We start from the raw sequence: 18,191 nt of genomic DNA, 5'->3' as shown, positions 1-18,191 counted from the left end.
ATCTCCAGCATTGCCTCACTTTGGGTTTTCTTTATTGTGTCTACTTCCCTTTTTATGTCTTGGATGGTTTTATTCAATTCCATCACCTGTTTGGTTGTGTTTTCCTACAATTCTTTAAGGAATTTTTGTGTTTCCTCTTTTAGGTCTTCTACCTGTTTAGCTGTGTTCTCCTGTATTTCTTTAAGTGAGTTATTAAAGTCCTTCTTGATATCCTCTACCATCATCATGAGATATGTTTTTAAATCCAGGTCTTGCTTTTCAGGTGTGTTGGGGTGCCCAGGACTAGGTGGGGTGGAATTGCTACGTTCTGATTATGGTGAGTGGTCTTAATTTCTGTTAGTAGGATTCTTATGTTTTCCTGGTAATCTCTGAAGTTAGCTGTTATAGTTGTGTCTGGTTATAGCTTGTTCCTCAGGTGACTCTCTTGGCCTCTATAGCAAACCTGGGAGTCTAGCTCTCTCCTTAGTTTCAGTGGTCAGAGTATTCTCTGCAGGCATGCTCTCTTCTTGCAGGGAATGTGCCTCCTGGCAGAAGTTGAGTTCCACTCACCAGAGGGCTTAAGATCCTGTGGAGGGTCCTGTGAGGACCTTAGGGGTGTCCAGAGACTCCGCGGGCAAGACACCCCGGTGCTGGAGTGGACCGGAAGGGACTTGTGCCCCTGCTCAGGCCAGGTTATCTGCTTCCCTAGTTAATGCAGTCTCCAGTTCTGCGCGATTGGATTGTAACAGATGCTGTGTTCCACTCACCAGAGGTCTTAGGATCCCATGGGGGATCCTGTGTGGGTCCTTGTGGGTGTCCTGAGACTCTGTGGGCAAGGCACCCCAGTGCTGGAGTGAGTCGGCTCCTTCTTAAGACTGGGCTCACAAGCAAAAGTATAAATCTTCATAGTTAATTACTTTTAGTAATTAGAAAGTAGGAAGAAAACGCTTTCTTGAATATTTCAATAAACTTTTTGATACTATTAAAATTTAAAGAATATATTCTTTCTATTCCTTTGTATATTATAAGAAAATTATTTTGCAGCCAATAATATTTAGTGCCACTGGTTATAATTATTAAATCTGAAGATTAAAATAGCTCTCATTTCTTTCCTTTTTACTTATTTATAGGTTAGATGAAAGACACCTGGATTTTTATTCCAGCTTCTCATGAAACCTTCAGATAGGAGGAGCTGTCATGGAATGTGCTTCCCATTCTGCCTACAAAAACAGATTCATGTGCTATCAGATCAGAATGCCATGCATGAATAACCTTTTTGTTATTGCTTTGAATAATTGAAAAATAATTTTATAGTACTCTAAAGCTTCCACATAAATTATATTTTTATTGCTGTACTAAGCTCTAAATATTCATAGCCTTTTTATAAATAAGTAATTAAGAACGGAGACTCAACTAAAGACATGCATTTCAGACCTGAAGAATTTTTTTAAACCCTGTCATGTAAGCAAGCTACATTTTGTAATATAATAAATTGTATTTATCTAATACCTGGAATTATGGTACTTTCACTTCTTTTGCGTTTTTGCTGTATTATGTTTTGTGAAGATAAACTTATTAAAATTCACCTGTTTAATTATGAAGTAAGGTACTGTATTTGAATGATCAGCAATCTTCAACTTTAAAGTTACACAACTACTGGCCTCAGTTTTTAACAAGAATTCCTTCATACGAATCTCTTTTTATCTTATCTACAATTTAGTGGAAATGCTCTAAGTTTCTCTCTTTTAATTTAATGCTGACTATTGGCTTACTGTGCATTTCCTTTATTGTGTTTAAGTATGTCCCTTGTAGTCCTGCTCTCTCCCAGTCTTTTAACATGAAGTGGTGTTGGGGGAAATTGGGGTATGAATTCTGCAATGGTGGGTGAGGTTCAACATTTGGGATGTAAATAAGTAATTTTTAAAGAAGAATCTTTTTACACACACACACACACATATATATGTGTGTGTATATATATATATATACTAAATATATATTTAATATATATATATATATTAAAACTGCAAAGAAAATACCCTTTTTTTCCTCTGTGCACAAGGACCGATTCTAGCTTGAGCCAATAGGTCTCTGCATGCTGTTTCAGGCTCTGTGAGTTCATATGTGCATCAGGTATGTTATATCTGGAAGATACTGTTTGTTAGCTGTCTTGCATACCCACTTCACTTTTAACCTTTGCATCTCCTCTTCCACATAGCCTCTTGATCCTGAGGCAGGGATGTGAGGAAAACATTCTATTTAAGACTGAATGTTCCAAAATCTCTCACCTTCTGAACATTGTCCAGTTGTGATTCGCTCTAATAGTTCCCATCGCATATAAGAGAGGAAGCGTTTGTGAAGATCATTGACTGAGGTGCTGATTTATGGCTATTAAGAAGCATTACTAGAAGTCATTCTATCGTTATGTTCCTTGTAAACAGTGATATTTGATAAAATTTAAACCTGCATTACTATGTAAGCGAAATACAATAATAAACTATAAACTATATAGTTATACTTTTATTTTGAATTTATTTTATTTTTAATAATAGCTGCAACATTTCCTCTCTCTCTTTCCTCCCTCCTATATACCTGTCCTTGTTCTCCTTCAAATTAATGGCCTCTTTTTATGATTATTGTTATTGTATGCAATATATGCATGTATGTATATATTTTGTTCAGTCTATATAATATTATTTGTATGTCTGTTTTCAGGATCACAGATTTGTAAAAATATGCTAATTCTACCTTACTGGTATTAGGGATCTAAAGAAATCCTACAATATAGTTCCCTTTCCAAGCAGTTCCTAATATATTTGCCATTTCAATTTAGTTATCTATAGTGTCTATCATGTTCTTTAAAAAATTAAATGTGATTCATATAATCCTCAAACACCCTCAGTCTCTATTGTGACCAGCACCTACATTTAAATAAATGTTAATCATAATTAAGTTATTTAATTAAACTTTAATCAAATGCTGATTAAAATTTTAAGCTCTGTTATCCACATTTAGGATTAGCACAGATCATTTCATATTCATCTGTATCATTCTTTATCAAAATTAATATGTATATTACAGGTAAATAAAATTTTGGTCTAAATAAACATATGATCTCATTGTTAGCATTTACTAATTAGACAAAATAACAAGTAACCATATTGAGTTAAGGCCTAGGCACTATGTCAGTACAGCTGAATATTAGATATAATTTTATGACAAACTGATAAACTATGATTAATATTTCAAACCAGTCAAAATCAGGGACTCAACAACATGTAACCTAATAAAGGTCAACAATTTTAATATTTCCATTTATTTTTTATTTTTATTCAAAAGATATAATCTGCTTTATAGATCATTGAAATTTTAAATTCTTCAATGATAACAATTGTAAATGATAACAATAATTGATTAATGGACTGTTCGTAGCAACTTCAGAAACAATGAATATTGAAATGTTCTTTAAAAGGCTGAGAAATTTACTGTCCGTTCAATTATTTGTTTTAAGTTAAAATATTAACTATGTGAAATAAAATGAGAACATATAGAAAGCTAGGGCATTAAAGGGGGGTACATTCATGGAGAGGAAAGAAGGAAAGAGGATAAGTCCAGGGTTAAAGAAATCAAAGAACATTTGAAAAAGCCTACCAACTATTTTCTACATCCTACATAAGGGGAAAAAAAAAAAAAGAGTGCAAACAGACCCTCAAATGGTCAAAGTATTCTTAGTGTAGCAGGCAGTTCAGCTGCTTCTGCTGCCTGAAGATCAAATTGTAGAACTCTCAGCTTCCTCTCCAGCATCTTGTCTTTCTGTATGCTACCATGATGATAATAAACTAAATCTGAAACTGTAGCTAGCCCTGTTATAGTAAATATTTTAAATACCTGCCTTTAGTTACTGAGTTCTGCTGAAAGACATACTCACATCCTTTATTGTGGGGCCAAGGATGTGGGGGAAAGAGGCAAGAGAACCTGTGTCCCTCCAGAGTTCTGGTGCTTTGGGTGGGCAGAAGCAGGAGGGAGATTGCTGCATGCTTTCTATGCAGCCCAGGGTGTGGGTGCATGTCTAGCTGTGTGAAGCTATTGATCCCAGCTCAGCGGGAGGTGGGCAAGGAGCAGTCCTAGGCACCAAGTTCAGGTCAGTGGCTGGAGCGCCGGAAGGCCTTCTGGCTCCTTAGGAGAAAGCCCATCCCTTCATTCAAGCAAGGCAGGCCTTGCTGTGCAGAGACAGACTATGGTTTTAGAGCTTTATTGTAGAAAGGCAGGGAGAAAGAGAGAAAGTAGAAAGAGAGAGAGAGAGAGACCAGCCATGTCCATGTGGAGAGAGGGGAGAAGAGAGAGAAGGAGGGCTAGAGAATAAAAAAGGTGAGAGCTTAAAAAAAATGAGGAGGGGCCAAGCAGTCCCTTTAATAGTGTGCTGGCCTATCTTGCTGTTGCCAGGTAACTATGGGCATGAGCATACCTGGCTATAGTCAGGTAACTGTGGGAGTGGAGTCTAGGCAGAATGCTTGGGACATTGTTTGCATGAATGATAGGCACAGGATTATGGAGTTGGGGGGCTCTGTGGTGGGGGCACCTTGCTCTAGGAACATGGCTCGCTTTTCTGTCCCTTGTAGAGTTCTCTATTGGGTTACTGTAGCAAGCCCCATTCAACCAATCTACCTATCACAGACCCACACTTTATAATTATAATGAACCCTAAACAGAACAAGAACTTGAAAGGTGCCTACCCTCCTTGCCCTTAGAATCTACTTTCCTATCCATAACCCTGTCTCACTACTTACTATTTACTATGTCCCATTTGGGCTGCCCTTAATTTCCATTGGGCAGCCCTCAGGGCCATACTCTCTTGACCTGTAATCCATGAAAGCTGCTTCTTCCTCCTTTCCTGCACCTTCTTCTTCCTCCTGGTCCTCCTCTCCCACCAAACCCATGAAACCTAAACCGTCCCTGTTGCTTCTGTCAAATAGCTCCAGTTAAATGTTTCCATTTATGAGTTCTGAGTCATGGTGTCTCTTCATAGCAATAGAAATCCTAAGAGAGGAGACACTAAATAGATTCAAAATAAAAGGTATTAGATATTTTCATATATATATATTAGTTTTGAGGTTCCAAGGAAAGTAAAACAACACAGGCTGTTATCATTGACTTTGGTTGTGTCACTACATTACATGTTCCTGTTGCTGTGAACCCATACTTTGATTGCAAGACATGTATTAATCAATAGCAAACTGACCAGAAATCTTAATCCCTCTTGGATACCATTTATAATGACAGAAGGGGCTACACACACACAGAGAGAGAGAGAGAGAGAGAGAGAGAGAGAGAGAGAGAGAGAGAGAGAGAGATGCTTAATAGTAGAATCTAAAACTAAAGAGAGATTAATGTTGTATAATAACAGAGGGGAACTCCAGGGCCAAGAAGTGGTAGTGGGTGGGTAGGGGAGCAGGGCATGGAGGGGGGAGGGTATAGGGAACTTTTGGGATAGCATTTGAAATGGAAATAAAGAAAATATCTAATAAAAAATAACAAATCTATTAATATATGTATTCTGACAGAACTTCTTCCTAGGACTCTCTCTTGCAGTTATGTTTAAATCCCAGTTGAAATTCAAATTGAGACTCAATGCATGCCATTACTGAGTCTACCATAATAGCACATTCACCAAGTGCTTTTTGTCAAAGCTGAGACATGAAGAGCCCATACTCAAGGAAGGTCAACTACAAGCATTCAGTTTTCTATCACAAATTGACAGTGTAGAAAGCCATAAATAGAAAATAGCAATGCATTGTGTTGTATGTTTTCCAGTAATGATTGACTGACAAAACATATTGAAGTAGGCTGTGGGGCAGGGAAGGAGGGAGACAGAAAGACAGTGACAGAGAATAACTGGGGAAAAGGGGGAATTAGACTTCGTGTGTGTTACCCGAATTCTGAGATTTTTGCACAGTTTGAGCTTTGACATGTCTTGTGCTGATCTCAAAACCAGAGTGCACTTATGTGTAAAAATGTTTTCTTTTGTTTGGGAAACACTATTCTCTTGCACTTATTCACTTCCTCTGTATCTTCCAGTATTTCTTTCTCTCTTTTGCGTTGATCTATGATTGTTTTGCTAAAAGGAGATGAGATGTGTTATTTAGAGCTAATGACTGCAACCGGCTATTTTCTTCACTTTGACCAGTTGAGAACCTAGGGTGTTAATTGTCATCTACTGAAAAAGCAATTCTCTCTAGTGAGGCTTGAAAAATGCATTGATATATGGGCATAAGATAATTCATCAGAAATCAATTTAGTATTATGATAAATTCATAGATTAATATCCATAGGACCCACAATTGTATCTAGACAGAAATTATTGTCTGTCATAACCATACAAGCTATATTCAGACACTTGAGGGTGAGGGTAGGCAGATGTTTGAGGCGTGAAGCAGACTTAGTCTAGATGCTAAGTACCAGGCTATCCAGGGTTAAATAGTAAAATTGTATGGAAAATAAAACAAAGAGTCTGTTCTCAATTTCATAACTAATAATATACAGATATGAAAGATGATATGTATGTGTTAAAACATAAGTATAATTGAGAGACTAGATATATTCAGGCCATTTTACCATTATTTTAAACCTGAGAAATCTTGAATCTTTGCGTTGTTGTTGTTGTTGCTGTTGTTTGTCACATGGATGACCCATGCAGTATCTGTGAACGTTCAATGGGAAAATAACTACTTTAGACTCATTTTCAGAAACACAAGCCGATATTAGCTTTGAAATGCTATTTCTTTTAAAATTGCTTTATGCTAAATTCATAGCTTTAATCATGGGAAGGAGCTAAACAAAAAAGCATTATCAAAAGAAAAGAAAGACTATATACAAAGAAAATAAAGTCAACAAAACAACAAAGAAAAAGAACAAAATGTTTTAAAAAACAAGCCATAACCCTTCCACTTTAACACAAAATGTAAACAAAGACACTAGAAGACAATGTGCAAAAAAGTTCAGACATTTTAATACAAGCATATGTACACATAATCAGAAATGTGATTTCTCAATTTATTTCATATGTATGGGCTTTTAACCTCTTTTTCTCATGTTACTTTTGGTGTGTGTGTGTGTGTGTGTGTGTGTGTGTGTGTGTGTGTGTAGAGTAATATAGTTTTCCTCTAAATTCAAGTGGTAAATTCCTTGTGAAATTATGATTGGGAGACTTTTGACAGAACTGAAGGGTTTTTTTTTTTTTTTGGGGGGGGGGAGGTATACATACATAGTTTAGGTATATTTGCTTTTTTTGTGTGCTAAATGTGAATTAGAGTTATATATTCATGTTTGTGGGAACCTTTTGTGCATGTGTATGTATGTAGAGGGCAGAATCAACATTGGGTAATTTCCTTTGTTTTCCTTTGTTAAATTAGTTCTAAACTCACTACTTTGCCCAGGATGTAAGTATGCTGTCTTGAGAATTGATCACCTGGTGATGCGGTTCTCTCAAGGGTTGTATATTTCTAAAAGTCTTTCTCACTAACAAAGAATAGATAAATCCTAATTAATTTATTCTCAGTCAGTAATGTCCAATTCCTCCTCATTTTTAAAATGTTAGTGTTTGTATAAGATTTATTTATAGTAGTATTTTGAGTCAATATTGAATCATTTCAAGGAGTAGCATATTTCAGACAAAAATAAATTAGATTGCCCATAGTCATTAAATTTATGTATATTTCCCATGTGTCCTTGCTTTACTGATAAGATCATACTGATCTCAGAGAGTTGTAATTATTTCCTCCCAGATTTGGTGGGGTTTCCCAGTCCCTAAAGAGAGGGAACTGATGGAGTCCACCCATTTAGACTTTCTGCATGATGTCTGGCTGTGGGTCTCTGCACCCTTTCACATTTGCCACTGTAGGAAGCCTCTCTGATGCTGACTGGACAATGCACCAATCTGTGAACAGAGCAGAATAGCAATACAAATCATTTCATTGATTGATTTGACTGGATTTTGTTGTTTGGATTCTTTGTTTCTTTTTTCTTTCTTTCTTTTAAACTTTTCATTGGTATATTTTATCATATTTATAATGTACTTTTATTAATTACTTTATTTTTTTGCATCCCAAATGTTGATCCCCTTCTCAGTTCCTCCCCTCCCCCCAGAGTTCTCCATCTCCCAACCCTTTTGCCTCTGTGTTGTTGCTCTAACCCGCATCTCCCTCCCCTGGAGCATCAATTCTCTACAGAATTTGGTGTATCTTCCCCCTCTGAAACAAGTCAAAGCAGTTGTCTGCTAAAGATGTGACTGGAGGCTAGGACCAGCCCATGCTCATGGGTCTTGAAGCTCCTGAGGGTCCAGTTTAGTTTACACTATTGGTTTTCCTGTAGGGATGCTTCAGCTTCTTGAATCCTGCTGTTGTTTTGTTCTTCTGGTGGTGATGGTGGTGGTGGTGGTGTTGGCAGTGGCAATGTGATTTGTTTCTGTTATTTACTTTGTTTGTTTGTTTGTTTGTTTGTTTGTTTGTTTGTTTTTTGGCCAGTCCCTAGTCCTTGCCCATCCAGACAGTTTATGATAAGAGCTCTTTGAAAAGAGAAGGTTCTCTGCAGGATAAGGAAAGAGAAACCTGGACACCATCATGGACAGAAAACCCTCCAACTGTAGAAAACTCTGTCCTGCAAAAGGTGCTGTGGCAATGGTGGAACAGAACTTGTGGGAGTGACTAACTAATGTTTGGTTTAAGTTGAGACCCATGTCATAAGAGGGAGCTCTTATCATAAAGCTATTAAAAGGTAGGGATGAAGACTCCATGCCTCTATGAGCCTTAGCTCTCTAGTTCAGGGATCTGGGCAGATATGGTCCTTGTCAATGCCCATACCTCCACCATCAGCCTTTAGAGAACATACTTTAACCAAAAGTAACATCTAAAGAATGAATTTACAATAACCAAAAGTAACATCTAAAGAATGAAGTTACAATAACCAAAGTAACATCTAAAGAATGGAGTTACAATCTGTAACTTCGAAAATTAAAGTAAAATAATAACCCTAGAAAAAATTTTTCAATTTTTAATTGGAGAGAAGACAAAATAAAAAATAGACAGAAATATTAAGGTGAAAGTACAACAGAAAATACAAGATAAAAAAGAATAACTCAAAATGTAAATACATTATAATAATAAGTGACAAGTAAATACATCATATAATTGTAAATACATAAGATTTTATTTATTAAGTCCATGTGATTGGATTAAAATAATCCAGAACTAAACAATCTAATACACAGATAAAACAAATATATAAAAGATGACAGAATGGCACACATACCTATAATCCTGGTACTAGGGCAGTGGAGGTTAGAGTTGTGCATAGACTCAATTAAACCTTGTTTACATAGTAGGTGCCAGGTTGAGATAGAGGAGATGCTACCTCAAAAGTTATTAAATAAATAAATAAATATATTAATTAATTAATTAAAAATGAACACAATCCCCCACAGAAAAACCCACACACATACAAACACAAAGCACTTAATGTTAGAAAAATATAGTAAACAAATAATGACAGATTTAGCCAATATTAGCGAAAAGAAGCCTTGTATAACAATGATAGTATTCTATATAAATATTTGAAGCAACCATAAGGATAAATGGAACTGTATTAAGCTTATTTCAAATGTTCTACTGAAGGGATCATAATGCTCTAGAATGATGTTATTTACTTTTTTCTTGTTAAAAAATATCGCTTAAATTTCAGATACCTTCTCTAAAAATTATCCTTCTAAACAAAAAAATTGAAACTTGAAGAAACTATCTTCAGTAGTCAGAGAGGAATTCAAGAAAAGGGACGGGGTCAAAAAAGCACCTAGAAAACTTTCAACCCCAAATCGCTCCTGTCTAAAGAAATGCATGGATAAAAATGTAGCACAGACTGAAGGAATGGCTGACCAATGATCCAGCCAACTGGGAATCCATCATTTGGGCAGGCAGGAGAAGCCTATGGAAAAGTTAGGAGAAGCATTGAAGGATCTAAAGGAGATGGTAACTCCCAAAGAATGTGCCACAAAGCAAAGTGCAAACACAGGCTGGTCTGAGCCCAAGCATGTATGTAGCAATGGGCTGCCTTGTTGAGCACCAGTGGGAAAGGATGCTTCTAATCCTATAGAGACTTGATGCCCAGTTTTGGGGATTGCCCGAGGAGACACTCTCTCACAGGCAAAGGGGAGGGGGAATTGGGTAAGAACTCTGCAAGATAATTTTAAAAAATAAAATACCTTTTTACTAAAGTATTTTATGAATGAAATACTGTAATTTGAGACTGTTTTATTCCCGTGATGGCTTAACTAAGTATAAACTCTTTTCTTCTTTATTGATGTGAATTGTATATAATCACTATCTAAGACTTGAAGATTTATCTTTATCCTTATTTTTAAAGATTCAAAAAAAAAAAAAAAAAAAAAACCTCTTCACTATTTTGACTTGCACTACACCATTTCAATGACGGAATAAATTTATACTAAGATACGTTAAGGCTAAAGTGAATTTGAGGTTGGACACTCTGCAGAAACTAACAAAGAAAGCTTGAAATTAGGTATACAGATAAAAGGAGAGGTAGGATTATAATGAAAATACTCTAGAGAATCTCCGTGGTGATTTTAAGAAGCAACTCTTGATTGAAACACTTTGGTACATACTACCTTTTCCTTAGTAAATTCAATTTTATGGGTATATACCATTATAAATATGTCTTCATCTAACCCCAAAAGCTGAGTTGTGGATAAGGATAGTTACTAAGAAGACCCCTGTGAATGCCAGGAAGGAAACTAGCATAACTCAAAATAGGTAAATGGGAGGACAAACAGTAGACAAAGACATGGATAGAGGACATACTTTGCTTTTGCTGCCCACCTTGGTCTGCCTTCCACTCTGGACTGTGCCTTCTAAACTTAAATGTTAACAATTAGTTCTCCCTAGCATCTTGGTGTGACTATATCTCCTGGAGTATAAGAGCCAACCCTACTGTTGTGATAGAGATTGGAAAGTAGGTGGCAAGATACACCTCTGCTTATCATAACTCAAACCACAGAGAACAGAATAAATAATTACTGTTCCTAATGACAAATTGGAATGAATAATTCAACTAATCTCCTTATTGATACATAAACTTTCTGATGGAAAATAAGTAAAAATAGTAAGCCCCAAATTTATTTGACTAAATAATATTAATGCACGAATAGAAAGTTACTGCAGATGAGTTGTATAATGATTGTTTTACAGGTAAAATTATTTTTAGATTGTGGAAAACATATTGTAATTGGTGAAGAAAATGCTGCCATTATTCTTATACAATTTCTTTTTATTCCTTGTAAACATTTTTCATCTTACATGAAATATTCTTGTGTTTATATTACACTATAGAATCTAAAACATTACTGATCTATTGATTGAACAATTTTTTTGCACAGGAACAAAGACTAGAATATGTTTTAGAACAGCAAGGACTTAAGTTAAGTGAATATGTGAGGGAGGCTCTTTATACATCAAGATGTGTGATGAATATTGCATAGTTTATGAATGAATTTTTTTCTATATAGGATTATGATAATTTAGCCAGAATTACTATGAAATTTACAAGTAAGTAAGTGAAAATAATAAATTACAGTGTTTACATGGAAAAAAAAGTAGTTTAAGTCATTCCTCAGTTTCAAAAATCATTTGTCTTTTGTCTGTGGTACTAAGAACTCTATATACAACGTAATTTGGCAATTGTTTCTGACATTGTATATGTTCTAGATTTTTATCCTCAGGTAGTATAGTGTATTATGCCTCATAGAAGACTCAGAACATATTTATTTAAATAAACATTATTACCAAGTGATAATTTAAAAATATTGATGATTAGCAATCGTATGTTGGAAGAGGATATACTTCACAAAGTTCTCATGAATATTCAGGTTACATATCTTGTTAAGAACAGACTATTTCTTGTACTGGGTTGTTTCTTAACTCCTTTCACCATAACACTTCTAATTTCTTAGGCAACACTGACATTAAAAGATGTCTAATCTACAAAGATAAACTCTCTTGGTTATTTCTCTTTTGAGCCACTTGCCCTGGCCTTGTGTCTGTGTGTCTAGTACTGTAAGCACTCACTGAGCAATGATGGATTCTGCAAAGAAAAAGCCAAGATCCCCTGCACTCTTAAATCTGTGTCTGAAACATATGCAATGAATATTTGCAGGATACAAATGATAGATTAGAATATCATGCAAGGAACAGAATAGAAAGACAGCCATACTCTGCACTCACCAGCCTGAGCCTACAGGAACAGCTAAAAAAATCTCCTATAAATTTTTAATCAACTTTTCAGGCACAGAAACTGAAATACTACTCATATACGTTCTCCTGAAAGTGACTTTTCACATTTTGGGGTCAATCCTAGCTTCAGAAGGTAATTGCATATGTGTCTTTTCAAGATTATCTCTCCTAAAATTAACTGTGAGAACTGAGAAAAAAGAAATGGAATATTCTCTCCTTTATGCGGGGTAAGTGTAGACATAGATGAATTGGCAAATCATTATCAGGAAGCCTGCTAGGGGAAAACCTCCTACATGATTAGACATTAAACAAAGCACCCAGGTCCTTTCATAAATTGAGGGACTTAATTTTATTTTAGTTCCTTTCAAGCAGAGCCTATCAAAATTCAACTTGCTGTACCTTCACTTTCCTAGACACATCTTCAAAGATTTATAGGTCTATTTCTGAAATTATCATTTTAATAATTGCCATTTGGATTAATTATTTCAGTTGGTAATACTGTGTCTCTAGCAGTTATCTATTCTGGCAAACAGGGTAGAGATCATTTCAATTATCTTTGCCCTTGTGGGCATTCTTGGTAAAGTAAAACTGCAACAGTGTTAAAATGTTTTAAAAATGTATAAACTCCCAAATGTTAATAATACTATGTGTTTTAATATACTATAAAACAAAATATTCTGCTCAATTGGAGTTCCTGGAAAAAATATAATAGAGACCTACATGGAAGAAAATGTTTCTTCCAAGTCATAATTTTGTCAGTTACTTTATTTAAAACTGCTACTTGGTTATCTATATCCTGAGCGATGGCAGTTATCATTGAAAAGTTTTTTTATTAGAAACATTATAATAATTATGTTGCAATGACTCCTTTTTGAGTGCTGTAGTTTTAATTTTCTTAAATGACAAATAGATTACATTTGAAGTTCTAAGAAGTAAACAATAGTTATATGAAGCCCTCAAGGACACAAAGACTTCACATCTTCTGTCAAATTAATGATAGAAGAAACTTATTCCTCAATCATGCATTATATCACCTTTAAAAAAATCTCTTAGTTGTCTGTCACTTATGCAGAATTCATAGCTGTATGAAGAAAATGAGTCAATACTTGATTACAAAAGTTAAATCACCTGAATGCTTTTAGGAGGCAAATTTCTGAAGCTGAAATCAAATACGCTAAATTTCCCATAGATATTTCTAAAAGTTGAGAGTCAAAATATTTTATTGAAAAAAGAATGCTTTAACTATTAGAAAATATTAATCAATATGAGTTTCTAAATCTTAAAATATGAAAAAGAAATAAATGCTGATAATTTATTGATTCTAATATACATATTTCCTTATTAGTGGAAAGTTTATACAATTCTGAAGTAAATTACAGCATCTTGTACATTCACAAACCTCTATTGTAATTTATTTGATGGTTGAATGATGCAAGAGAATTCAGAACTATGATTGGATTTCCCATCTTAGCACAAAAAGCATGTATTTCCAAGCTTTTGTCTTGACCATTTAAGATTTGATATTTAATAGACAATACACGTGAGGTAAATTCATCTTAACTTCCTGATTCTTTTTTTTTCTTTCAGTGCTTGAAGCAGTAGCTTCTGCAGTCTCTGAATTACTGCAGTGATTATTTCAGTTTAACTTCTTGAAAGGAGATAATCTTGGTAAGATCTTTCTAAACAATAGCATAATATTATTGCTTTAAAAACATAAATATACAGCAAAGTTGCTAAATTAAATTTAACATCAAGCCTCACTGAATATAATGAGATCACTTCTTTGTTATTTAATCTTTAAGAGGTACCAATCATCTAAAATACAATATAAATTACACTGGTATTTCTAAACTACATAATATTCATAACAAGAAAATGAGACAAATTTACATTTAAAATTTGCAGTCTATAACAATTCTTAAAGATAGTTTATTCTTAACATATTTATTGTGCATATGGTAACAATGTCTAGATATAATTTCATTATCAAATAAATTCTACAATCACTGGGTTTCTATGTTCTTATTTATACATACAAACTTAATTTAAAGCTAGATTTAGAGATGATAGCTCATGAATTTTACATATATATATTAGAAACAAAATGTGTAGTTGCAGTATACATTATTGAAGATGATCTTCGTAAGAGGCTGTACATTGAATAATTTTTTCTGTTCAAATTCTCCTCATTTTCATGTTAATGTTTTTGGAAATGTCACTTCAGTAATTTTGCTATTACAAACTCCCCAAAATCTGTCTATAAATAATGTATCCATGGCAATATTGTCTTAATAACTTATTTGGGCCATAATTAATTCACAGCTTTAGGCATACTTAAATAAGAGTCTACTTTAAAGTTTGTAACTTTCAGTGTTGCTTGTTTAGGCAACATAAATGAAAATAGTATGTTTCCTGTGGCTCTAGTCTAGAAACTGCAATGTAAAACAGATATGTGTTAAGTAAATTACCCAAAATATATGAATATGTGTAGGATGTTTTTTTCCACCCAAATCCTTTAATTTTCCTAGTATTTTCAATTGCCTTATGTAGATTCTCTTTTCCAATCTCTTCATTTCACTGTCTTGAAGAAAAATTAATGAGTTTAGAATCTAATAGTTAAATCGTGTAACTGTAATTTCTCCAATGACTCTTTGTTATTATACCTGGTTATAAATATGGTATTATATGATACATGCTAGTGAATGTGAGCATTTTGTTTTTTGGAGATAATTTGTACTATTGGGTCATTAAGTAATTCAAAAAGCGGATGTAAGACCCAGTAAAGTTGTGTTATTTGGATAAGACCAAAATTAAATGTTGCCCTATAAAAACCTAATAAATTAACCAAATTGATCAGAGCTCAGAGCACAAACTCAATACAATTTGGCCATATGTAAGATAAAAAAATAAATAAATTCATACCCTTTCATTGTTGAGTACTGTGATGTCACTCTACCCAGAATATATAAAAAGACATGGAATAAAACAAATTTCTAGTGCAAAAGGAAGATGACTTACTCCTGGTGAAGGAAATTAATTCAATTTTGCAATGGTTTATTTTCTTACTTTGCAGTTGTAAAGTTGTGATGTTATCTTGCTTGATGTATGTTGAGGTGAATCTACTGCAAAATAAACCACAGCAAGTAAAAACACAACACAGTTAATATAATTACATGTTGTACGCCTAGATTGGGCAGATCTACTGCTACACTACCATCTTCCACATCTATGAGACAACTTAGACCTTGCCATTTCTCCAGGTCCTGTGCTTCTGCTCAGCTTTTCTTCCTCTTCCTCCTCCTCTGCATCCTCCCCCTCTTCCATTTTCTTCTTCTTCTCTCCCCCACCTTCTACTCCACCTTCCCTTTTATCCTCCCAATCATCAGCTCTATTTTACAAATTAAGGTGGGAAGCAGGTTTACAGGTAATCACCTGAGTGCTGACTCATTCCTTGTTCACAGGAGAACGGAATTAACATCAAATATAATTAGCCCCAGGGCTATCCACAACAGATGTATTATGATGCTGATTCACATAAATGTCTGAAAAGCAATTAAAGAAATGTTTGACATCCTTAGACATCAGAGAAATGCCAATCAAACTGCTTTGAGATTCCATTTCAAGATAAGATGGATACAAATCAATAAACTATGCTGGCCCCTATGTGGCATAAGGGGAACACTCATCTATTGATGGGAGTGAATTGAAATATCAGGCTAATACAGTTGCCTGCTGTTATAATTACTTTGAAAAAGAATGGTAGAATGTGTGTTTTAGTCTGGCTAGAACTATGTTGGTTTTCAATGAAACATCCTGATAATGAAAAAAAAAAAATCTCTGTATAACAAAGGACACCATCATTAGAACAATGTGGTAGCCTAAAGAATGGGAAATAATATTTACCATCTCCACATCATATACAGGTCTAATAGCTAAAGTACACAGAGAATTGAAAAACAGCAACAATAATAACAAAAACAAACGTACAAAACCAAAACAAAACAGAAAGTCAAAAATAAAAAACCCACACAAACAAAAAAATCAGAATCCAAAAACAAAAAACAAAACCCTGGAGTTCAAGAAAATAAATGAAACCAAATAAAAAAATGGGGTATATATCTCATCAAGAGTTTCTCAGAGGAGGAAACAGAAATCTCCAAAAAGCCATTAAAGAAATGTTCAGCATCCTTACTCATCACAGAAATGTAAATCAAAACTGCTTGAGATTCCATCTTACACCAGTCAGAATGGACAAGATCAATAAAATCACAGCTCTTGATGACAACTGTGTGGCATAAGGGAAACACTCATGTATTGCTGGTGAATAAGAAAATGTGTATAAACACTATGCAAATCAATGTGGCAGTTCCTCAGGAAGATGGGAATCTATCTATCTCAAGATCTCTTGGGCATGTGCCCAAATGACACTTCATTCTACCACAGAGATACTTGCTCAGATATGGTATTGCTGTTCTATTCATAATAGGCACATATTTGAGCCAACCTATACGCTACTCAAGGGAAGTCAGGATAAAGAAAATATAATACATTCATGTAATGAATTATTACTTAGCCCTAAAATAAATTAAATCATTTAGTTCATAGGTAAACTAATGAGACCATGAAAAAAAAAAAAAGTAAATGCTAAGTGAGATGATCCAGAACCAAAAATCAAAATCATTCTACTGGTATGTGGATGTTCGCTTTCAAGTTCTTCAATAAGCAGGCTACAATCCACACAATTACAGTGGTGAGAGTAAGGAACTTGAAGGAGAATTGGACCACCCTAGGTAGAGGGTATCAAGTAGGTAGTTATGGATGGATGTTGGGCTCTGGAGTAGAAGAATCAAGTAAGGAAGGGAAGAAGGTGATTGGCAACTAAAGCAAAAACTCATTAGAGGGACTGTATAGGAACAAAAACCAGTAGGAATTTTCTAAATGTATACATATATAAAAGTTTTCTAAAAGGTAATTGGAAAATAACTGTGGAGAAAGAAACGCAACTAGACATTTTTTTGTCTCCATATTAAGCCTTCAATTCTGCAAACAGGTTGCATCTAATCAACTTGTCACACAATGTGGCCTCATGAGACTCCCCAAACAACCAATGCTTGTCAAAGCTAGTTGCTTCCTACAAACCGATGGTAAGGCCATATTGCTGAAGAAAACCACTACATAACTCATTGATCATGGAGAAGTCACAATAATGCCTACCTAGAGCATTCATCTGTACTAACAGATGTTTATAGTACTACAAGGTACTCAGCATGCTTCCAATGTAGAAAGGTAAACAGCAATAAATACAGCAGTGAATGTTTCCATCTAGAATGCTGACCTCATGCAAAATCCAACCGTGCAATAGTGGCACAAAGTTTATGGGACTAACCAATCAATATCTGATTGGATGTAAGGCACATTCCATGATATGGAACCCATTCTTGGCACTACTTTGGTAGTCAACAGGCCATAAACTTAGAGGGAAACCAAATACTACTGTTCTACTAAAGGAGCCTAGCAATAAAATGACTCCTAACTGCTTTCTTTTGTTGAAGTCATAGAGCAGTGTATTGCTTAGCCATCATCAGAGAAGCTTGCAAATACAAAGATTCCCAGATGGACAAAGTGTAGCAAGTGAAAGAAGGTCCTGGATGGGTTTTCTTCATTAATTCTTTCTGTGTGGTGCTTATTAAACCTGAGGAAGAGGAGGTCATTAGAATATGAGAGTGAGAGGTAATGGAGACACAAAGAAACAAGGACATCAAGCCGGGCGTGGTGGCACACGCCTTTTATCCCAGCACTTGGGAGGCACACTTGGGAGGCAGAGGCAGGCAAATTTCTGAGTTCGAGGCCAGCCTGGTCTACAGAATGAGTTCCAGGACAGGCAGGGCTATACAGAGAAACCCTGTCTCGAAAAACCAAAAA

This window comes from Mus caroli, chromosome 14 (genome assembly GCF_900094665.2).
Source record: "Mus caroli chromosome 14, CAROLI_EIJ_v1.1, whole genome shotgun sequence".
Taxonomy (NCBI): domain Eukaryota; kingdom Metazoa; phylum Chordata; class Mammalia; order Rodentia; family Muridae; genus Mus; species Mus caroli.
Note: the sequence above shows the minus strand (reverse complement) of the source record.